Source organism: Eurosta solidaginis, chromosome 4 (assembly GCF_040869045.1).
Source record: "Eurosta solidaginis isolate ZX-2024a chromosome 4, ASM4086904v1, whole genome shotgun sequence".
Taxonomy (NCBI): Eukaryota; Metazoa; Arthropoda; class Insecta; order Diptera; family Tephritidae; genus Eurosta; species Eurosta solidaginis.
The window spans coordinates 93,060,967-93,086,691 of NC_090322.1; the positions used below are offsets into that span (position 1 = coordinate 93,060,967).

The 25,725-nt window shown below is 40.9% G+C and overlaps 1 protein-coding gene and 2 pseudogenes across 1 annotated transcript in view; all 3 read right to left on the reverse strand.

Moving 5' to 3' along the window:
• Rbcn-3A (Rabconnectin-3A) overlaps window positions 1-25,725 on the reverse strand; it is a 2,573,828-nt gene that overhangs the window by 1,769,633 nt on the left and 778,470 nt on the right. The gene's annotated exons all lie outside the window — the stretch shown is intronic.
• LOC137247662 (uncharacterized) lies at window positions 1,768-21,553 on the reverse strand (annotated as a pseudogene).
• Window positions 3,832-5,415, reverse strand: LOC137250056 (lymphokine-activated killer T-cell-originated protein kinase pseudogene; annotated as a pseudogene).

Genomic DNA, 25,725 nt, shown 5'->3' on the forward strand with positions numbered 1-25,725 from the left:
AGCTGCTCCTCATAAGGGGGGCTGTGGGAAGCGGGGGTCAAGAGTTTCAAAACTCATTTCAAAAAGATCGCATCGGATCATAAATTTACTCTCGAGGAGTTTAGCACCCTCCTGTGTAGGATTGAATCCTGTCTCAACTCCCGACCCCTAAGCCCATCTTCAAATGACCCGTCCAACCTGGAGCCACTTACCCCCGGGCACTTCCTAGTCGGGGGCCACCTACTAGCGCCACCCGAGATCGACGTCATCGAGAATCGCGCATCACTCGTCAATCGATGGGAAAAACTCAAGGCGCTGCATCAAACCTTCTGCAAACGGTGGAAAACGGAGTATCTCACCGAATTGCAGAAGCGCGTTAAGTGGAAGCATCCACAATCAAACCTTAAACAGGGAGACCTAGTCGTCATTAAGGAGGATAATCTGCCCCCTAACGAATGGAGACTAGGTCGGATAGCCAACCTTCATTATGGCCCCGATAACCGAGTTCGAGTCGTCGAACTGGATACGGCAAGGGGACAAACCACCAGACCAATCACGAAATTGGTCCTACTACCACCCCCCAGTGAGGGGGTGGAAGATCTGTAACTCCCAACCGTTCTAACAAACTCCGTAACCCAGCTCTCGTTCACCCCGAACGAGGCCAACAAACCCCATAACCCAGCTCTCGTTCACCCCGAACGAGGCCAACAAACCCCATAACCCAGCTGCCTTCCCAAGGCAGGATAAAAAAAGGGGAAAAATTTATTCATATCACCACCAGAATATCCAGCGACCCAAAACATTCAAACATCATTCCCCAGGATGATTAAAACATTCCGATTCAAAAGTATTTTAGGTTCAAAAGTTAATTTATTGTCGAGAAGAAAAAAATGTATCTTAAATGTGATTATGCTTGAATAATCATTTCTGATTCGTATCTCAGACCAAATAAAATCTTCAATGAGAAGTAAAACTTCAACACGTAGAAGCTTCATTAATCAGTCAGAAGGCTGAATGGAAAATGGTTAAAGGACTGTTGATCACCTAAAATAAACATATCTGATTCAAGGATGATCCCAAAAATTATTGAAAAACTATACTCAGTTTTCATCAGCAAAGGTAATAATATTTGATTATTCATTATTGGCTTCGATGAACTTCCGAATTTAATCAACGCGATGCTGAGCAGGTTGGCATAGTGAAATTTTTTTTCTTTCTTCTCAGTTCTCCATTAACAACGTTAACGGATTTTACGTACAAATACGAGGTATTAAATGGGGATTAGGAGGCCGTAAACGATATCCTTTCTTCACACAAAGACTACATGGTTAACGCAAAGTACCAGTGTTCATTCGAGGCGATGACCAACCCCACAATAGCAACTCAACACAATTCCCCTTTTTTTGCCACCGTAACTGCCCTAACGTTGAGGTATCAGCATTGAAGAAACGGTAGGAGGGACAACCCATAGGTCACTATATACACCTTTATTAAACCTCAAACCGGTGACACCTAGACAGCACAATTTTCATTTACCTCCGGATCCAATGCTGGGGTTATACTTTCGCGTCGGGAAAGCACATGCAATTGTGTGTCCACATCTCAACCATCAACCCTGATGCCAATATCGTATTCGCCCCGGGCACATCATGATTGAGCAGCACAATGCCAATCACCTCTAACTGAAATAAGCAGTCAAAAAGAAAAAAAATATGTCTCAACAGCTGCGAACAAATAATTTGGAAAAAAAAAAAAATTAAAATTTACCTTGAAACTATTCAAAATGTCTCGAAAAGATTTGCAACCCAAGCTCTGCATGCATATCCTTGCAATTTCTTATTTATGCCAGCAATCCTGACATATGCTCCTGATTTGCGACAGCAGCTCGTTGGGTCTCTGCTAGGAGTGTCAAGTGGTGAGCGTGCTTCCTTGTTACAGATTTTCTTGTAGTCTACTGATCCATTCCAGAGCACGACTGGAGTAGACGATTGTATTCGCGTTCACCCATATCATCTTTGTGTTTGGGCACTGGTCTACCTCAACCACCAAAAGCTTGGCAGGCCAGCTGACCCGAATGGCAATTATGCACAGCTGACAAATAATGAGTTTTACTCGATCCTGATCTGCGTCTTAGCTGCGGCTGCCGCAGCGCTGGCATTTATTGCGCTTTTATTTATTTTCTTTGAAAAACTTTACTTATACTATTGAGAAAACAACAAAAAAAATGTTTGTTGTTAAATATTTGGTTTAGTTATTAAGCTACTAAAAACTACAGTCTCACCATGGTTTACATCGAAGGTATATCGAAAAATGAGCGTTTATGTAAATCCACATTAATAATCATCAAGACATGGAGATCTTTCTTCAGTCGTTTGGGTTATTCAATCATGAGGTAATTTCAAAGTTGATGATCTTGTTCAAACGACATTTAGCATATGGATCATCTTGCACATTACCAGGCGGCGCATGATTACTCGTCATACGATGTGTCTTAAGTGCAGTACCACTTATGTAAGAATCACCACACACGTTACATTTATAAGGCTTTTCCCCGGTATGGCGCCGCATATGAATGCGCAAATCATTGGATTGTGTAAAATATTTTTCGCATTCTGAACATTTGTACGGTTGTAGTCCTGTATGTATTCGCATGTGCCTTGATAATTTATTTGGTCATATAAATGGCTTTCCACATATATGGCAAACAGGCGGTCGTTCACCGGTATGCTGTCTCTTATGCACAACTAAATCCTGTCGACGAGGAAATCCTTCTTCGCATTCATCAGACCTATAAGGCTTTTCTCCTGTATGACGTCGTATGTGTATTATTATGCTAGCTTGAGCAAAGCTACGTCCACAATATGGGCAAATCTCACGCTTATAAGTTTATATTTTGTGAGTTTGTATCGTGTTCTAGATCACCATCACCGGAATGCATTGCACGAACGTGACGTTCAAGTGCAAATTGACGTGCAAAAGTACGTGGACATAGTTCGCATACTATTGGCTTTTCCTCGGTTGGCTTGGGCGCCACTGCAGCGATATGCTCAGCAGATACATTGGTGTGCGCACTTTTTATATGCTTTTCCAATGTCATATTTCTGGCAAATACCCGCTGCAGTGTGGGCATTTCCGCCAGTGATCCGATCGATAACCCTTGACTTCTTTTTGTACTGTTGCTTACATTTTCATCTGCTGATATAGTGCTTCTTGCTTTAACCTGATCTACTTTCTCAGATTGTTGAGCAAGGCTACAATTATTCGCATTCTCGTCAGGCGAGCTTTCAATAGCCTGTGCTAGATCCTTATCATCCTCATTCTCGGCCAATAAGCACACACCATCAATAGCTTCGCAACTATCATCCTCTATATATGGAATTATAAATAGTCCTGTGCTTGGCCTTTCTTCCTTGGATTGTGTATTTTGATATTGGCCAATAAAAGATTCCGAACGTTGTATTGTACCAATGAAATCATACGAGTGCAAAAGTTTATGTGTACAATCACTGCAAATACGAGTCGGCAGCAACTGCTCAGGGTTTTACTTGAAGTCAACATTTGGATATCATTGGCACGCAAACTTTGTATATACACACCACCCTTTCTCCGCTAACCCCATCGAGTATTTGCTGCTCGGTTTGTCGCTGACAACATTGTCGCCAATGACTCCAAATAATACTCGATTGCGCTTTGCAAATTGTACGGTAGTTCTTGAGGAAAATAGTCTAACAGTCTTGCGCGCACACTTTCCACAATGAGCTCCTCAGGCGTTTCATCGATGAACATTTCCTTTGCATAATCCCAAGAACGATCTTTTACAATGCGTGTCAAATAACTATAAATAATCCATTGCCTGCAATAGATGAACTTTATTTTCAACTCCTTATATGTTACACACATTATTATGCATATGCACTACTCATTAGAATTAGCCATAACCTTGACGTTTTTTTCTGTCGTCAACATGGTCAAAATTATTTTAGCTGTCGGTCTATCTTCAGCCAAATCATTTGTACAACAATAAAATATTTCTATTATCGCATTGAAGTCGTCTGTTAATTCGAATGTTTGTGGTAGTGGTGGTCGTGTGCCACATGCTTGTTCCAGTATATCTATATTATCCTGATCTGATATGGATGTGCTACTTTCATCAATCGATTCACTTTTCGCCGTGTCATTATGGTTCATATTGTTACACTCCTCGTCATTTTTAGATGTATCTGTGTGTGTGGCGGTACAAGGGCAATGGTTTCATAAATAACTAGTCCAAAACTAACTATATCAGCTTTACAATCAATAATTTCCAATTCGTCTATGACCTCAGGTGCGCACCATATATTTGTACCTACATAACGCAAATGTGGATGTTTGGTGAAATCAATTATTCCATTTTCATCTAATGGTAAGCTTACACCAAAATCACACAATTTACACATTTCGAAATCGCCTTTAACCAAAACATTCAATGATTTTAAGTCTCCGGGTAATAATTTGGCTTTGTTGTGTAAATAATCTAAAGCATTTGCCATATCAACTATCATTTTAAGCGTATACTTCGCGGGCAATGGCCCTAAATTATCATCGTTTGGTTCTTCCAATATGGAGCCCAATGACGTTTTGCAACACTCCAGTGCTAACGATTCTACACCATCCGCACCCTTGATAGCACCACGAAAACCAACTATATTTGGATGAGATAGCTTTCGTAAAATTCCTGCTTCTTCGTGAATGCGTGCATTGCAGAAAGCTGCGTGTTTTATTTGCTCGTATCGTTTAAGAAATACGCTTCACCGCCCATGGTGAATGCATTTGGCCACATTTTGGTGAACGCTTCAACTTATAGACATTAACTCCTGTGCCATAGCCAAGATTCTTCACAAAGGGTGATGGTGGAGTTCGCAGAGGTGTACTTAATTCCTGGATATTTTGCAAGTGTATATTTCGTTTCAAACGTTGTGGAGTCTCCATTGTGGTAATTTTTCGGAGATTACTATCTTATTGCTTGTAAACCTATTTCAGTACTTAGTAAAACAAAATAATTCATCAATGGATTGGCCTTAAATTTTCGTTTACGATCCCCTTCTAATTGCGCAGTACTAATAGTATTATTAGTTAGTATTCGTATCAAGTCCAAGAAGATACGCTTCCACTTTAGCATATCAATTTTGTTTAAAACCAAAAGAAAAAAAAATAGGTAAATGGTGGTATTCCCTCAGAGTTTCCAAGACTGTGGAATGTCAAACGGTACGTGTCCACGAATTGGACACATTATGCATACAGGCAATAACATCTGCATGTTGAATTGCATGTCTGCAAGCCGTGTTAAAGTTTTGTTTTTGCTCATCATAAAATCTTGGACTCAATGTACGATCACGATATATGCTTAATATGTTTTGATGTATACTTTGTCTGCGGCCAACTCAGATTAGAATGTCAGTTTTATATTTCTACTATATGTAAATGGTCGGCAATCTGAAACGAGAAGAGAAAAAGATGGTATTAGTCGAGCTAGCCAGTAAATAAGAAAAAATCCACGTTTCCTGGAAATTCATTCTAAAATGTGTGTATACTCACTCCCATGAATGAATGACATTTTTGAATGAACGAAACAAGGTTGCCACTCGATGACATTTGCTTTTTTCGGTTCTTACGCTGTACACATTGCGCGCGATCCCATGGGATCACAAGTCGGATCCGCGGGATCCAACAAACTCTAGTGTTAGTACCCGAACAACTTTACCTTTTTCCGACAAATGAAAATTTTGTTTTAGTCTGACAATTTGGTGCATAAAAACACATTCAAAATCAACGTAGTGTCATATATGCTTTCGATACTACAAACAAGGGAGAAATTAAACTTTTTCGAAAAGACTATAAATTTTATGTCGCTTCAGGACTCTGACGCGAGCTTTCCCAAAATAATACATGACATGACCATTATGTCTCATTACGCTGCCAAATTGGCAGCACCGCACAACTGCCTCATTCCAATGAGTGGAAGAGTTATCAGCTGACAGCTCTACAAGTTACCACACTCGATAGTGTAGGCTATCCCTGCCAGGGTGGTGTTGAAATCAACAAACACACCACAATTTGTGATTCTCACACAACATGGCCCAAATCAACACAAAGAGTGTTCCCAGATAGCTAATAAAGGCCTCTTTACATCTGTCGCACATTTTATCTGCACGACGTTATTTGACTAGTCATTTTACAGACATTCATAAGTTATATTCATAGTCACATTTGCATGGGCGTGGGTAAGTTTTGTGACCAAATTTTTGTAGGGCAATTAAAAGGAGCCGGGGCAACACACGGGTTTGCCGTGATATACCGTATATTGTCGCGTATTGCCTGCCTTAGGCAAAGACTAAAAAATATAGTTTGCCCTAAGTCTATATTTAACAATTCTTAATCTTACTATTGGTGGCTTTCAATATCAGCATTTTAATTCTGATGAAACTAATTTCAAAACGAAAGGTCATTTTAGGCGTATGTCAATCAAAGTTTACTAAACCTAACAGTGGGTTCAACCACTACACGTCACTACATCGGCAGAATAACTTAACCACATTATTCATCCCAATAAACCCTTAACCCGAGTACGCCAACCACAAGCTCGACCAATTAAGCTTCTACTCTCCGCCCATACGCCACCCAACTCCCTTAAAATGCAAAACAAATAATAACAAGTTCCCGTTCCAGAATGACGGGTTTCTCGGTCAAACGCAACAAGACGGAGCAACGCGTTGACTCCTTCACCGTCTCCTGCCGGTTGTGCCAGAAGAACCACGGCATACGACTATGCCCGCGGTACAGGGGAATGTCGGTAGAAGAACGCCTCCGGGCCGTCCTTATACACCGGCACTGCCCCAATTGCCTATTGCCGTTCCATCGGTTAGAGAGCAACGACCGTTGCCGCCGCTGCCGTGAACCACACCACACTACGCTTCACATGGAGGACGAGCAAGCACGGCCACGCCCGATCCCTTGCGAAGAGCGCGACGACGACGAAAGCGACGAGGTGCTATCGATCAACATCACCGAGGACACACGATCGTGGGCCCAACAGGTAGAAGAGGAGGAGAAGGAGATGGAAGAGTTCACGAGAAGTGCAGCCGCCTTAGCCATCGCCCCAACGGCCAGTGGAGAAGCACGATCCTTCCGACCACTGCTTCAGCATGAGAAGCAGAAAAGCAATCAGAGACACATAGAACACGGGGATGGCGCGGAGACCCGTCCTTTCCGCCCATCGCACCGCAATGCCAGTAGGCGCCGGGGCGGCGCGGAGCCGCGTCCGTTCCGCTCGACACGACGCTCCACTGGCAGAGCGGCCCCGTATCAACCATGCAAGGAGGGTACCACAACCACCCTCGCGCGCCAAACAACAACCCCAGCCGGCTTCAGAAGTGGTCGACTCCGGGACAATTTAGCGGCACCGACTATAACTCGAGCATTGATCGCCATCACGCCGACAGCCATAGTCCGAATTGAGCCAGGAGGCCGTTTACACCTGGTCCGCGCCCTGTTAGATGCCTGCGCTCCCACCAGCATTATCGATGCCAATTTGTGCAAGGATCTACACCTGGAGCGTAACAATACGTCTTTCGAGGTGCACCATCGTTCTTCGAGGGAAGTATGGGGTAGCGGGAAAGATCACGACCCAAGCCACCGTAATAGCAAACTATGCCAGGTTAAACCCCACGGCAAATCTGGACCCGTCGGTAGCTGCCCCATTCCAGTTCATGAAGCTGGCCGATCCGACGTTTTACCGATCGTCGCCAGTGTTGCTCACTTTGGGCGCCGACGTCTACGCCAATATTATGGTCGGCGGCACACCCGCGTCGACTGTCGGCGGGCTCCTCACCCAAGCCACAATATTCGGCCTCGTCGTGTCCGGAGCCCACCCACTATAAAACCTTAAACTATACCACAAGGTGCATTTTAAACCAAGCAACCCCACGTACTTGAATACTAACGCTTTTCTTTTTCATCCACAGTTCAGCGAGGCTGCATTACTGCGAGCACGGATGTCCGCCGGAGATCGTACTTACGATCCAACGATACATACACATCATAGTTTTAATTTACTTATTTTATCCTGCCTTGGGAAGGTTGCTGGCGTACTCACCAGTTTTTTCTTTTGCTCTTTCGAGTTGCTCGCCGCAAGGGGGCCGGCATGTTTAGGGCACCAGCCTAAATATTCGCTACCACCCTAATGCACATTTTTTGGCAACATTATTATTTACCGGTAACGGCCCACCCCTGCCGAGCGCTAACTTCAAAGGGGAAAAACTCGACGAAAGTTAGCTATCGGCAGGTGGTGCGGACCTTTTTCGTTTTTAAATCCTTCTTTCTATTTTGGAACGTTCACGAGCCAGCAGCTATCTCACAGGTGAGTTATCATATTACGTATCTTTTCATAGTTTGTGCATATAACTTACGCTATAATCGCACTTTGCTATTGTGATTCTTTTTAATAATTGCGATTTTAACATTAGAATTTGCACTTGGCAAGTGTCTGGCAATCAGCCACCAATATTTCGATTTTGAACTGTAATTTAGCCAACAATTTGCGGTTATCATATTATTAATATTTACAACTCATCATTTTGTAATTTGGAAGTTCGAAGTGGTTTGTGAATTAATTATCCTATCTCATACAGATAACACTTCAATCCCATTGTTTATAAAGTGAATAAATTTGTGACTACTCGTTTCTAACTCTTTCTTTTATCTCTTTTTTATTTGCGTGCGATCGCGCCCCATGACCTGGGCGCCACATTCCCCCCGCAAACAATAGCAGATTTTGTATACTTCGTAGTTGGGTTGATTTTTCTTTCATTAATCCTGTAAGATCAAAAAATTGTAGGCTCTTGTGAGTTGATTGGTTTACTTTTTAAGGTATATCTCACGGATAACTTGCGTATATAAAAGCATAGGGTCTTAATTATGAATTTTGCTGAAACTTCGCAAAGACAATCTATTGCTTTCTTGCTATATGTCCAAATTTTACTTTATGTCCTACTTATTTTGCTATTATTGTATTGACCAAATAGAGTAAATTGTGAATATTTTTTGTCGATAATATAACAAAAACAGATACTTGAGTTTAAGTCATTTAAATTTAAATACATCAAAGTACATAGGCATATCGGCGATTTCGTTGGAGCTTCCTAATTCCGAGAATTTATATCAAATTATGTATATTTCCATGGCATCGTCCTACAGCGATTCAGGCTTTTTCTATTCACCTGAGTCACCTTCCCCGTTTCCTTCATTTGTGCCACAAAAAAAATGTTCCATTGGTAGAAACTCTTGAGAGATTATGAATCTCCCTCCCTACAAAGAGTTTGAATGACTGGCTCCCTCGGACCACAGTTTTTTAAAGCTGTTGTTTTGACAGTGTTTGACGGGATATAAATATAGGGCCCGCGTGATTCAGAGGACCATTAGTCTATCTGCCTATTTGCACGGCATTGGTAAAATATTGAAATTGATTTGGAAGGTTGTATTCTATCTTACTTGAGCAGGTTTGTATTCAAAGTCAATTTTCTTTGCTATCATAAAAAATTCAACAACTACCTATAGAACCATATATGTTATACTCCTATATTGCTACGAAAGGCTAGGTACATTCCCAAACATCAGAGTGCCGATATATTGCTGTTTAAACGTTTTTGTTTTTGTATTCAACAATCCAATGTAACTAAATTTAAATTTTTTCTTGTCACACTTATGCTACAATCACAAAAATTTCTTAGGCTGTCTTGTTTTGATTTCGAATTCAAAACACATTGCGAGCATTTTCTATTAGCAATATAGGAGTATTACATATATGTATAGAGCCTACATTAATTGACTGTAATTACAAACGATTGTGTTTAGAAGAATACTTTTCTTAGAAAATGCAGGAAAATAGTACTATTGCAATTTGCAAACCAGTGTAGATACAGTATTTGACCATATACCACTAAGAAGAATATATGAAGGAACTTTTATTTTGAATTACATTTTCTTCAATTGTTAAATCACCAATTGAGGACGTTCACATGTAAGTTAGTACTTTTTCATGCAAGTACCTTTTATATGGCACATTGGCAGTACTTATTTGAAACGATGACACTTTTCGGAACAGGGATGTTGAAATATTTGTCATTTGCTTTTTTTTATTATTAAATTTTTAGGGAAATTTCAGTTAACTTCTTTGTGCTTTGTTACCATTTAAATAACGAAAAAACTGGTAATCACCGCCAATAATTAAATTTGTGTGTTCATATTTTGAAGTGGCTTTAATTAAATGCAACCATGTGATATTTGAGCGGGTTTTGTGCATGTACGATATTTTTCATAATTGATTGGTACTAGAAAAGCAGCAAAGGCTGCATTCATTTGAATGCTTATTCTGTGTTGAAAAATTTTTGTGTTTCAGTCAATTACTTTATTCTTCCTTCGAATGAGTTCAGGAGTGCAGTCTTTTCTTCCACTAATGAATGAAGAATGGGTTAACTTTTAAGCCACATTCCTTAAAAAGGAATGAATAAATGAAATCAATGATTTAAAATTTAAAATGATTGCACAGTTTTACAACTCTGCTGCTTTTTCAGCGACAACTAAAGACGAAAGAGAATAATAATACGTGTGAAGTGGCGCAATAATTATTCAACTAAATAGTGATCGCTGATGTAGTTGAAACATTTGAGCAATACTGAGCTTGCAGAATTTCGATCTAGAGCGGGCTTACATAATAGGTTTGTGTCTTTGAATTTCGGACAGACGCCATGAAAATTTTTCGCTGCTACAAATGTTGAGCTTATGGGTAAGAAAGAAAATTTCGATATTTGGAAAGATTGTTCGAATTTTTAAAAAACTTTTTCTATTAATTATAAATACACAGAGCGATATTTGTTAATAAAAATAGGCCTATGCACTGCGGCTGATCCATACGAATCGGTTCATATAACTTTTCTAAGGTTTTAAGTATACCAAATATGCGAAACAGCCTGGTATGGGAAATCTTTTAGCGTATTAATATCTACATAGATAGTGCGGTAATATACGTCCTCGGCAATACTGAAATAAAAATATGTAAGAAAGTCCAAAATTTTATAAAAATAAAATCAAATTAATCAAAAAAATACAAATTCATGAAATTAAATAAATTTAAATAAAAATACAAAATTTAGTGAAAAAAAAATTGAAATCGGTTTACAAAAATATAATAGTATAATAATATAATAAATTAAATTAATCTGAAAAAAATTTGTGACATAAAATATAATGTTAAAAAAAATTCAAATATGAAAAATATGCACGAATTTATATTTTATGAAGTAGCAAATGTCCCCGAACATTGCGTTTTTTATTATTATTTTATATTTAGGCAAGTGGCAGCTGAAAGCGTTTATAGTGTTCAAATGGGAAAAGGCGCTATAACGCCGGCTGTCATTTTGACCTAAAACCAGAAACATTTTTGGAACGTTTCTTTTTTTAAATATACAATGTGAAATTTTCCGATTTAGCCAGTTGCATTTAGACTACGCTGAAGTAAGTAATTATTTTGGAACATTTTTTTAGGATTTTGGTGCAGACCAATAAAGGTGGTAACAACGGGGAAATAATATTTTATTCGAACTCAAAATGAGTGAAAGAGTATTTTTCTCACCGTTTGGCGCGCACACATATGCATGTATGTAGAGATGCAACATTTGAGCAACACGACTACGCAGCTTTCCGAATTCCGAATTAGAGCGGGTTTACATAATAGCTTTGAGTTTTTGGATGGCGGCCACCGTGGTGTGATGGTAGCGTGCTCCGCCTACCACACCGTATGCCCTGGGTTCGCACCCCGGGCAAAGCAACATCAAAATGTTAGAAATAAGGTTTCTAAATCAGAAGAAAATTTTTCTAAGCGGGGTCGCCTCTCGGCACTGTTTGGCAAGCGCTCCGGCTGTATTTCTGCCATGAAAAGCTCTCAGTGAAAACTCATCTGCCTTGCAGATGCCGTTCGGAGTCGGCATAAAACATGTAGGTCCCGTCCGGCCAATTTGTAGGGAAAATCAAGAGGAGCACGAGGCAAATTGGAAGAGAAGCTCGGCCTTAGATCTCTTCGGAGGTTATCGCGCCTTACATTTATTTATTTATTTTTTTTTTGGATTACCAATTAGAGAGTTTACGTAATTTCGATATTTGGAGACAACTTTTATAAGGTTTTAAGTGTGGTAAATATGCGAAAAAGCCTGACATTCGAATGGAAAATTTGTTAGCGTATTAATATATACATAAATAGTGGCGTAATATCGGCCCTATGCAATATAAATATGTAAGAAAGTACACAAAAAATGCAAATTCATGCAACTAAATAAATTGAAATAAAAATATGTACGAAAATACTTAATTCAATGAAAATAAAATCATAAAAAATAAAAATTGGGTTGCAAAAATAGCATAATAGCTAAAATAAAATTAACTTGAAAATAATGTGTGACATAAAATATTGTGGCCAATTTCCACATCACTAAATAAATGCACAACAACAAAAACATTAAAGCAAGCTACATAAACACATTAATCATCATTTACCCCCATACATATAAGGCAACGAAGAGATAACTCACACACAGATGTAGTCATCAGCCGAAGTAGTATAATTGTACTACTCGAAACGTAGTCTAATAAAGACCATTTTGCAATACAGAACATTGGAGTGATTTATTCAACAGTTCAGCGATTCGATCGTAAAGGTTGCAAATAAGCAGAAATACCCTAAATTCGTTACAATATAATGTTCAATAAAATTTCAAATATGAAAAATATGCATGACTTTATATTTTATGCAGTAGTAACTGTCCCCGAATTTTGTGGTACTTTGCGTTTTTTTTTTTTTTGTACAAAAAAGTGGCGGCTGATAGCATTTATAGTGTGGAAATGGGAAAAAGCCGCTATGATGCCGGTTGCAGTTTTGACAAAAAACCAAAAATATTTCGGAACGTTTTTGTTTTCGTTCAATATACAACCTGGAATTTTCCGATTCAGTCAGTTGCATTTAAATAGTAATGGACTAAGTTGGATGAAGGCAATATATGATAAAATAAAATAAGAAATATTAAAAAAGTAGCATAAAAGGCAATATAAAAAATTTAATATTATATTTTTGGAACAACTTTATTTACTTTTTCTCCGTATAAGACGTACTTTATCTAAAATGAGCATAGAATATGGAAATTCAAAAACGTTTACGCATAAAACATAATATTATAACATAGCTAACTCATTATTTGTGATTTGATGTTTTTTTGAAAGCAACTAAAATAAAAAACAAAGAATCTGTTAAATAAAGACCCATACATTTACGTGTAAGTGTAATTTGCCCCAAAAAAATGGGCCGGTTAAAAATAACTTCTATTTAGAGTTTTTTGTGCGCTAACAATTATTTTGGAACATTTTTTTTAGGATTTTGGTACAGATAAATATAAGTAAGTGGGAAACAATATTTTATGCGAACTCAACATGGGTGAGAGAGTAGTTCTTTCACCGCTTGGCACGTACGCATATGTATGTAGGTGAATTTCGAATTAGAGCGGGATTACATAATAGGTCTGTGTCTTTAAATTTCGGAAAGACGCCATGAAAATTTTTCGATCCTACAAATGATGTGCTTTTGGCTAAGAAAGGAAATTTCGACACTTGGAGAGATCGTTCTATTAATTATAAACGAATAGAGTAATATTTGTTAACAAAAATAGGCCTATGCACTGCGGCTGATCCATACGATTCGACTAATATCACTTGTATACGATTTACGTATGCTAAGTATGCGAAACAGACTGGCAATTGATTGTATGGAAAATTTGTTAGCGTATTCATATATATTGTAACGAATTAAGTGAAATTCTACTTATTTGCAACCTTCTGCTAACGTTCGAATCGATAAACTGTTGAATAAATAACTCCAATATTCAATAATGCAAAATGGTCTTTATTAGGCTACTTTGAGAGTACTTCACAATAACTCTTACTTCACAACCAATTGCGTGCTTAAATCAAAACTGGTTACTGACTACTCATCTCGCGCAGCTTTTATACTCTCTGTTGCCTCGTTCACCCATTTCTCCTAAGGTCTAGTAACTTCGCGAACATCACGCTTGGTTAACAGCCATATAAGTACATGTACATTTGTAGTTTATAGTCTCACGCATAGCCATATGCGTGTGTATATGTGAGTACTACTACGGCTGATGGTTACATCTATGTGTGAGTTATCTTTTCGTTGCCTTGTATGTATGTGGGTAATGATGATTAATGTGTTTATGTAGCTTGCATTAATGTTGTTGTGCCTTTATTTAATAACCTTAGGGATGTGAGTAATTAGTGATGCTACTATTAGTCACAATATAGATAGTTGGGTAATATAAGGCCTATGCAATACGGAAATAAAAATATGTAAGAAAATACAATACAAATAATGGCGGCCACCGTGGTGTGATGGTAGCGTGCCCCGCCTACCACACCGTATGCCCAGGGTTCACACCCCGGGCAAAGCAACATCAAAATTTTAGAAATAAGGTTTTTCAATTAGAAGAAAACTTTTCTAATCGGGGTCGCCCCTCGGCAGTGTTTGGCAAGCGCTCCGAGTGTGTTTCTGCCATGAAAAGCTCTCAGTGAAAACTCATCTGCCTTGCAGATGCCGTTCGGAGTCGGCATAAAACATGTAGGTCCCGTCCGGCCAATTTGTAGGGAAAATCAAGGGGAGCACGAGGCAAATTGGAAGAGAAGCTCGGCATTAGATCTCTTCGGAGGTTATCGCGCCTTACATTTAGTTTTTTTTAAGAAAATACAAAATTTACTAAAAATAAAATCAAATAAAATTAAAAAAAACAAATTCAAATAAAAAAATACAAATTCAAAAAATTAAATAAATTGAAATAAAAATATGTAGGAAAATACAAAATTTAATAAAAAATTGGTTTGCAAAAATATAACAGCTGGAATTAAATTAATTAACAAAAATGTGTGACATAAAATATATAGTTAAAAAAAGTTTCAAATATGAAAAATATGCGTAATGTTATATTTTATGAAGTAGTAAATGTCCACGAATATTTTTGTACATTGGGTTTTTATTTGGTACAAAAATATTCAGGCAAGTGCCAGCTGCGAGAGTTTATAGTGTTGAAATGGGAAAAAACCGCTATGACGCCGGTTGCCGTTTTGTCCTTAAGCCAGAAGCATTTTTGGAACGTTGTTTTTTTCGTTTAATATACAACGTTAAATTTTCCGATACAGTCAGTTGCATTTAAATAATAATAGACTAAGTTGAAGTAAGGGAATATATAATAAAATAAAAACAGATATAATAAAATAAAGAAGCATAAAAGGCAATATAAAAAATGTAATGTTATATTTTTGGAACAAATTTAGTTTTTTTTTTTTGTTTAATATAAGACGTGGAAATGCAAAAACATTTTGGAGCCAACTTGCCATTAATTGTTATAAATAAAATTAGTTAGTTTCAACAAAAGTTACTTATTATTTGTGATTTCATGTTTGTTTTTTTAAAGCCTTTAACCAAAAACTTTGACCAAAAACCAAAAATATTTTGGAACGTTTTTTTTCGTTACTATACAACCTGAAAATTTCCGATTCAGTCAGTTGCATTTAAATAATAATAGTGAGAGAGTAGTTCGCGCACCGTTTGGCGCTTAGCATATTGTATGTAGGTAAAAGTTTGAACAACACGCAGCTTTCCGAATTTCGAATTAGAGCGGGGTTACATAATAGCTTTGAATTTGGATTTCGAATTAGAGCGCTTACATAATTGGTTTGAGTACATATTGGAATTTCGGAAAGACGTCATGAACATTTTCGATCCTACAAATGATGTGCTTTCTTTTGACAATGTTCGGCCTGAGTGCGTCGTAAACCGGCAGTGGGTAGGCGCACAAGGGTCGATCTTGGAGTGGATGGTTCGCTCAAAAGAAATAAATAAGTACACAAAGGGGAATTCCTCGTTATAAAATAATATTTAATTTGAGTGTGCGGAAATGTAAAAGAGGATACAATATTACCTTTGTGTATAACTGGACGATGGTGATCCTGGGCGATGTGTGCTGGTTGGCGGTCGATCGAAAAAGAGGCCGGTTGTGCCGTTGATGACAACCGCTAAGCCGCGAAAAGGTCCTCTGGTATTAAGGAGGGGAAAAACCACACACACAACCACCCTTACGTATACGTGCATGGGTGCTGACAACCTGCACACACACATGCATGTGTACGCAACGCATACATGTGAATGCATGCACACAAATGCGGCGTGAGTGTGGGTGGCTGGAAATATTATTAAAACATTAGGGAGGGGCGCCGTCAATCAAGTGAAAGTTAGGCATTGGGCCTAAACATGCCGCCCCCCTTGCGGTACGCAACCTCACAGTCCTCCAAGGATCACCGACCGTAAAGAAGAGGAAAAAAAAATTTAAAACTTATAACTAACTTAACCTAACGACGGCCAGTCCGCCGGCTTGGCAGCACGCACGATGCGTTGCGTAGTGTGCGAGCTTGGTTGCCGATGCCTCGGTCATGCGCCACTTTCCCGTCATGGTTAGAAGCCTGAGCCATGTTTGCCTAGAGCTAGGGATTGCAAAAAAGTAAAAAGATATATGTTCATATTTCTTGCCGTTTATTACAAATTCATTGGAAATTCTATGCTTGTGAATTTTGCATGAAGAAAATTCAATGAAAAAATAACTTATTGTAATGATACAAGATTTTAAACGCACACCTCCTGCGACTGTGTACAATAGAAATTCAATAAAATAAAAAGGATAAAAAGTGTAAAAATTCATGTATTTCGGTCGTTACCGAACATTTTGCTGTTAGGCCTTCGCTGTGCCCGAGAGTACCCAACCGAAGATGGTACTCTGAGCTAACAAAGGGCCAAACATGGTGGGCAGAATCCCTGGGAGTATTATCTCGGCATATACATCTGTGCCCAGGACGAGGCGGATCGGGGCGGATGAGTAGAACTGCGGATCCGCCAGACGAAGATGTGCGTACGGGGCTGCGATGGCACTGTCGATGCTGGTTGTGGGTGTCGTGCGCCGAAAATTCGCTACGACCGCAGCATGGGTCGCAATCCTTCTGTTCTGTCCGTGTCTTCCTCGGATACGCAGCAGACATCCTGCTTGCCCGCCAATGTTGCTGGTAGGAAGTTGGAGCTCCTGGGCGAGCTCATCCGCAATCACTGTGGTGGAGGAGCATCCGTCGATTAAGGCGCGAACGAGGTGTAGCCGCCCCCCTGCTTCTATTTTCACGACCGCGGTGGGGGTGATCGCTACTGTCGGTATCATGGTGGCGGTGGCAGCTGAATGCGGGGCTAGGAGCCCTGCCCGGAAGGCGGACACGGTCTTGAGCTGCAGCGAGTTGGATCCATGACTGCGATCTCGTGGTTGATGATGGGTGTGATATCTTTGTTGCAGGCGAAGAGGCCTTGTCTCCGCTCTGCGATCGCGCGGTGGTTGTCTTCGTTGAGGGTCCTTAGTTTGCCGGCGAAGAGACCGAGTCTCCGCTCGGCCGTCACGAACATGGCGCTGGACTGTAGATGTGTTGTGCTGGAGCCGCTTCCTTTCATGCTGCAAAAGCGGTCTAAACGATTTGGCTGCTGGTGTTGTGTTCGGGCGAAGAGACCGAGTCTCCGCTCCGGTTCGGTGGATTCGAGCTGGACGAAGAGGCCCAGTCTCCGTTCCAGCATCTGACGCATATAACGATATGGAGTCGTCAATCCGCTCACGGGGTGATTCCAGCTCCTCCTCAACTTGTACACTCCATGGCTTGGAGCGGGCTTCGTGGAGTAGCTGTTCCTCTTCATCAATCGAGGAGATGTGAAGCATCGTGTGATGTTTTTCGCCGCATTTTTTACATCGGCCTTGGCTTGGGCACGCGTTCGAGCGGTGGTCTAGAGCCAAGCAATTTCCACAGCAGCTCCCGCGGATCGCTAAGTAAAGACGCTCCTCGGGTTTTTTGGCCCGAAAGATGGGGCACAGGCGTATGGGATGTTGCTTAAAACAAGCGCGGCATTCCGACGTATAACGCATGACGTTCTTGGCAGCGCTTCGTTGCATAGCGGCAAAGCGACCCATTTTTCTGAAAGAAATGCAATATGTTTGACTGGGTCGAGTCATTCTCGAAAATGCGGGGGCGAGTGGTCCCTAGTTGTATTATTGGGGATTTGGGAAATTTTATTAGCGCGCGCATAAGGGGAAACATCTGTCGCTGCATAAAAAAATATTCATATGTGGCGTGCATTATGCGCATGGCCTCTTTGCCCGCACGTTATGTGCCTGGGTCTTTAGTGCCTTATTTTGTTTATTTTGTGTCACCCGGTGGCGTTTTAGTTGGCCACGGGCACACTAGTGCTGCAGACAAATTGACATTTAAGTTGCGTGGTACTCACATTTTGGTACCGAACCGGGTAGAGAGTGTTTATTGTGGGATCTTTCGAGTCATTGTTATTTGTGTTGTTGGTGCTAAAAACCAACAATTTTCCTGCCCGCCACAAAAAAAATTCTTGGACAGCAAAATTTTATCGATATAAAGAAAAAATATAAAATCTTCGTTTTGGACGAGGCGAAAAATTTGTCGAATGAGCCATTCTTTTGTATTGCCCTTCGATTATTTGTTCCGCTTTCCCCAATTACGCTTTTAGTCCTGTTTTATTGATGGTCTTTACTAAAAGGCACGGTTCCAGAAGTGTAGTTGGCTCCGATACCGATTTGCCAGAAACGGGTTTTTGGGTACCCGTTTTCATCTTTTTATGCATCCCTAATATAGTGTACATTTAACACGGCATATATACGTACATAAGTTGGTATAGTATATGGGCAGTCAGTGCACGGACTTTAGCACTTTCTTGATAGGTGGATAAATTTTTAACCCGTTTTAATTTCCTACTCCTACTGAATACTGCTATCATTGGGTAAATGTATTGATTTTTCGAGTACACCCAAATAAAGTTCCAAGGTGACACCAACCCAACTACCCAATTTTGTGAGCATTTCTGCGCTTGTTTGAAGAAAAAACTCAATTTTACCAATGAAATCGTAAGTTTTTTGTTTTCAAAAGGTTGTTTCTTCTGGTTATGATAAGCTGATTGGTATATCTGCAATTATTTTCATTGCGAAATTTTTGTTTGCAACTCCTCGTCCCGGAAAGGCAATAGATAACTAATAAGAAGAATGAAAAGAATTAAGAATAAAGTAGTTTGCTTCAAAGGAACCTACAGACCATAATACATATAGTATATGCATATTCGCAAAACAAATGTGGGGTTGCGCGACTTTCATCGGTTTGTGTGCACAATTCTGAGCGAAAATAAAGTTTAAACGTAAGATAACATGTCGGTGGTTTTATGGCAGTATTTTTGGCACATTGGAAAAATCTACCACTCCCAACATTTTCATTACTTAAAGTCCGCGCACTGGTAAAAGCGTACCAGCGGAAAAGGCAGAAACGAAAAAAAAAAATACTCGCGAACATTGTATATGACGTAAATTCCACAGAATGGAAGCAAACGGTAGATTGCTTCATTCTTTTCATTTTTACGCGTGATGGAGTAAGGTTGGCTGAACATGGTAAGTATGGTAAATTCTTGAATTTATTAATGATAAAGATTTTCTTTTGCTTCATCGTATTAATTGACTTTCTTTTATTTCTAGGTGGATGAAGTATTCGGCAAGGATTCAACTCCAGGTACTGGTGCTACTCCAAGGAGAATAAATATGGGGAAAACTAATGGTTGGATGGTGAGCTTCCGCAACGGTAATCCGTTAGCTTAATTGCCACCATTATGTTATTTATATTTTATTTAATTTATCAAGCGCTCATACAACTTGGTGACTTATCGCTTAAAATTTTATCAGCGGTACTAAAAACTTTCGTTGAAGGCAGGAATATCACTTTCTTATAAAAAATGGTATACAATAGGCATCCTTATGATGAAATTTGTAATGATTTACCATCGGAATTGATTACACCAACAGCACCGCCGCCGGCTTATAAGGAAAAATAATAGTTCGGTCACCGAACAACCTGGACCCAGTGGTGTGCCATTGGTCGGTCAATGACCAATACCGCAGTATACATCCATTTATACCAATCCGAATCCACCAGTGGGTCCTCAATCTACGCAATTGTGTTGTCCACAGTGCAAATGTATAGTCAAGACGGTTAGATACCGTTCCACGACAAAAACACCTGTGGCATGTTTGTTTACTTATTGCGCTATGGAGGCTGATGTTGCTGCGATTGTGATTTGTGTACCACTACCACTTGAAGTTACTGTTGCGTTAGGATTATTGTTGAGCTGTTAACCCACTCAACGTCGTCATAGCCTGTAGTGGTTGAGTCTTTAGCATGGTGGCGGTACGTGCTTGATTGGTAGGTGTGATGGTGAAACTATGTGTCTGTGGGACGGCTGTAATTTGTATTGCTGCTGAAAAATTTGTGGGCAATCCTGCATTATCGCTTACTAATTGAGTTTGTGGTTGTTGCAACAAAATTACTTGTTGAAAAACTCCATGGAGCTGATGTGGCAGATGATTTGCCTGTATTATTTGTACTTGCCCCAGTCCTGGTAGGTTCTGTATTGGCAATGCTTGAAGGCCAGGCAGTGACTGTAGTTGTATTAGATTGGAAGTGTTATTCGGAACACTTTGTGCTGTTGCATTACGAAGTTGTTGAAGTTGTGGTCCCGGTATAACGGTTAACTGTTGGCCCTGCGCATTTGTAATTGTGATTGATTGGTTTGTTGGCAATTGTATACCCGATTCCGATGCAGCGTTCAATGCTTGCAATATCTGTTGTTGGTGCTGTTGTTGTTGTTGAGCGACCTGTTGCTGTTGCTGTTATTGGGCATTAACCGCATCTTGGGCAGCGGCCGCCACAGCTTGCTGTTGTGGATTACCCGCCGAGGATTGTTGTTGGGGATGCTGAATATGTATAATATTGGCATGTGGCGGCAGTTGTTGATATTGCATTGCATTCAAAGGCGCCAGCTGCCCCTGTGGTATTTGTCCATTAGGCGTAACAATTTGGGCACTTTGTGAAAATTGCGGAATAAGTTGCATTTGTGTTTGAGGCAAAGTTTCCGACATTGGCAGTGATTGAGCGGCGGGCACTATATTATGCAGTCCAGCTGCATTTAATTGATGTAAGGGTACATGTACTGTTTGATATATGGTTTGGCCGCCAGCGGTCTGTATGGGAACTTGTGCGGCAACTGTTTGTTGTAAAGATGTGCGGCTTGCGGTTTCCATTCTGCTTGTGGGAACTGTATGAACTGCGGCATTTGTGCGGTTGATGTGCTTGCGTTAGCCGCAGTCGCTGCAGGTCTTATTGGTACATTTTGTGAAGTTTGACCATTGTTCAGCTTGATTGTGCCGCTGCCAAGTAACGGATTCAAATTTCCAAGCAAGCTATTCGACGCTGCCATAGATGTTGGTATCTGAACGTTAGTACTTGGATGATAGCTGATAGTGGTTCGGTAATACCAAAGATACCAGCTGTTGACGGTTGCTTCGTAGGGTCAAAAAATATAATCGGAGTTGTCGATGCGGATGGACATTCCTTTACGGACTCGGGCGTAGCACTCTTAGGTGGCGCTGCGACAAAGCAATGGTGGGAGGTGGTGGCACAGTTGGATTTGGAACTGACGAGGGCTGTGAAGATAAATGCGACGTTTGTTGTGCAATGTGCGCTGGGGCTGCTTGTGGCGAGTGAAACTGCGTGATTCCCGCTGGGACTGAGATATTTGTACAGGTGTAAAGAATTTCGCAGCTGATTGGTTAAGGTCTACACTTGGTGGAGAATAGCTTTGATGTGGGGCTGGAGGTGTGATCCCAGGCTCTGAAGGTGTTTGGTGATAGCCGTAGAATGGCTGTTGGCTTAACTCTTCGCCTGTTGACTTGTTTGGGGATGGCGTAAATGACCCGGTTGCCGCCTGGACTAATCTGGAAATACTCGAAAGAACTCCAGTCGGTACCAAATTGCTTATGTTCGCAAAAATACCTCTTGCCTAAGCGACTGCGCGGTTGGTTGATTAGGGTCGTATGGGTTCAATTGCGTAGATAAGGTCTGCGTTGGATAACCGAAAGGATCGCCTGGGGTTGCAAGTTGTATTGGGAGTGGTGGATAACCCTGAAACGGAGCTGTACTGCTTAATGGACCCAGCGTTGATGGTGCTGAAAAGAAGTCCACAGTCTGTTGCGCTGACAGCCCAGGTATGGGAGCGTAAAGTTTCTTCTTAGCAGCTAATCGATAGGTATTCTGGCCACTTTGTGACGTTGGAGGAATCGAGCTGACGGCAGGTAAAATTGGCACCTCTGAGGCGCATAAAGTTTGGGTGGCTCTTGTGTAGGAAGGGTTGTCGCGTTGCTTTATGAAGTTGGAATTGACGTCACAGCAGTTGAGGCAGACACAGTCGGTAAGGATGTGAGCGACCTTGGCTGCGGAATATTATTATATAATGAATACTGTTGTGGTGTGGACGGCTGGAAAACGTTTCCGGACCATTAGATACGGACTTTTTGAAGCGTGAATGCAAGTCCATGGAGCAGCACACCAATTTTAATAACGCAGTTTTAGCTAATCGGAAACGTTTGTCGACCGAATTATCTGCAACACAGCAACAGAAAGATGGTACGACTAAAAGGGGTCGTGTCAGTGAATCGCAAACAGAGGACATTTCACGCATGTGGAATGATTCACGTACACGTATGTCAAGGTTAAGCACAATAGCCTACGGTTAGTACAATTTGTAGTCTAAAATATGTGTCGTCGGTGAAAGTTCCAACCAACTGTTCTTGTTGTATTCTTTGAGTTTTTGAAGTGATCATATCAAATCGCCTCCAAGACTGTCGGTTTACCCCCGGGCTATGGGATTATCTCCACTTTTTGGTATTAAGGCCCATCTATGGTCTAAAACTTTTTATATGTGGTTTGAGCTTTCATAGACGATATAAACGTATTTATATCAATGAATGTGTGCGATGGAAAACCTCATATTTCCCATCAATAAAATTAGGTGTTATAAGATACGTGACGCTTATGTGCATCCACAATTCATTGCGGACGTTATGAAACCAATGAAGATTTGTGGAATCATGGATCAGGAAGTACCTAATTTATCTGGTGGTGGAACGAGTGACACTTCCCTCTCAAAAGACTGGATCTAATAATCAATGAACAAAAAGAGGGTGAGTTTGAATTACTACTAATGTAAAGGTTTGCATTTTAACTTGTTTTATCATTTGTTGCCAGTTTTTTGCACAAAAGTTTCTGGTTTTGCTAGTCTTTCGATTTTTTTTTTTCATTGGAAAACTCAAAATTTATGACTTTATTTTATTTTTTTTTTCACAAAAGATTTTGGGGATGGGATGAATTTTCATAAATTCTGTTGGACGAGAACAGATGCATTATGTGGCAGATCATGGATCTGCGTTAGGGTTCTGATTGGCCTCGTTTCGGTGAACGAGAGCTGGGTTATAAAATTTTGAAAATTTAAAAGATTATGGGCCGAGTGCCTTTGTTTTCTGTGGCAGACCGAGGGTCTGCGTAAAAGCTTTCCTGGTATACTCGTTATGGAATAGCGAGTGCGTGGGGAGATTTCTGGTGTCCTCGCTCGGGGTGAGCGAGTGAATTTGTGGGATATTTTTGAAAGGCGGGATGTGGAGGAACGGGGGGATTGTTAAGAGAGGCTCTTGGTCCTCTCACAATCTATTTCCGTGGGAAGAAGGATCACTTTGACCAAAGGTCGTCTGACTTGACCCTTCTCGGTTATGAGGTCGACTACACGTACTCGGTTATCTTCGCCGGGGTGTACGTTGATGACTCTACCTAACCTCCATTCGTTGGGAGATAAGTTGTCCTCTTTGATGACAACTAGATCATCCACTTTAAGATTTTGCTTTGACTGTTTCCACTTCGCTCGTTTTTGAAGTTCGGAAAGGTATTCAGTTTTCCAACGAAGGCAGAAGGTTTGATGGAGGGCCTTGAGCTTCTGCCATCTGTTTATTATGGAGGCCGGGCTTTCGTTCACATCCGGTTCTGGCGGCGCCAGAAGATGGCTGCCCGTTAGGAAATGTCCTGGGGTTAGTGGTTCCAGGTCCGTTGGATCATTCGACCCTGGACTGAGAGGGCGCGAGTTGAGGCACGCCTCAATCCTGCACAAAAGGGTTTGGAACTCCTCTATGGTGTACTTATGGGGAGACGCGATCTTTTTGAAGTGGCTTTTGAAGCTCTTCACTCCCGCCTCCCACAAGCCGCCCATATGTGGAGCGCCAGCGGGAATAAAATGCCAGCTCAATGCTTGATGGCTATACTTTGAGACTATTTTGTCTCGGCTTTCGGCCAGAAAGGCTTTAAATTCGGATCGTAAAGATCTTGATGCTCCGACAAAGTTTGTACCATTGTCGGAGTAGATGTTCTTCGGACATCCTCTTCTCGCGATAAAGCGCGAGAAGGCTGCGAGAAATCATGGGGTGCTGAGGTCACTAGTGGCCTCTAAGTGAATGGCCTTAGTGGAGAAACAGACAAAAAGGCATACGTAGCCTTTTGACAGTCGACATCCCCTACCGCGGTAGCTTTTGATGTCGAAAGGCCCCGCAAAGTCTACCCCGGTATTGGTGAACGCGCGGGTAAAGGTAGTCCGTTCGCAGGGAAGGGTCCCCATAAGTTGGGACTGAGCCTGCTTTCGGTGAATAATGCAGGTTTTGCAATTGTGGATGACGGCTCTGATCATTGTCTTGACGTTCGGAATCCAATATTGGGTTCGAATAAGACGGAGCATGAGCTGGTTCTCGCCATGAAGGGAGTCATGATGAGCCATCACCACTGTAAGGCGAGACAGCCTACAATTGTAAGGCAAGATGATCGGATGCCGCTCGTTGTATAACATGTCTTTTGAAGCCCCTAGACGCCCTCCTGTTCTGATAATATCATCTTTGTCGATGTATGGGTTGAGTGACAGGATTTCACTCTTCCGATCAATAGGTTCCCTATTTTTTAATTTTAAATATTCTGTACCGTAAAATTTTTTCTGGCAGACTCGTATTAATGCTTGAGTCGTTGCCTTAATCTCATCGGCTGAGATTATGCACGACTTTTCTTGGAACACTGCTTTAGTGTTAGGATGCGTTCTTTTATAAAATCTCCTAACATAGGATAGAACCTTCAAAGCCCTGGGTAAATTTGAAAAACGGTCGAGAATATCTACATGATCTACCCTTGTCGTGGCATATGTTTGTGCCCTCTTCTCCTCAACGGACGTTTTGTATTCGATCTCTTGTGCTGGCCAGTGAGAATTGTCTTCTTGCAGCCAAGAAGGTCCCTGCCACCACAACGAATTGTTGACCAACTCTGATGCAAGTAGTTCTCTGCTTCCTAGATCCGCTGGATTGGATTCCGAGTCCACGTGAAGCCAGTCCTTGCTACCGACCATATCGACGATCTTAGTGATTCGGTGTGCGACGAAGGTTGACCAGGAACAGGGCGGCTTTCTTATCCATGCGAGTACGATGGTTGAATCTGTCCAGAGGTGAACTTTTGCTGGCCCCAAATGAATGTTTCGGAATATTGATTCCATGATTTCTGCGAGCAGCACTGCGCCGCAAAGTTCTAAACGTGGCAGTGAGATGGTTTTCACTGGGGCTACTCGGGTTTTGGCTAGCAAGAGATTTGTGAAAATTTTATCGTCCC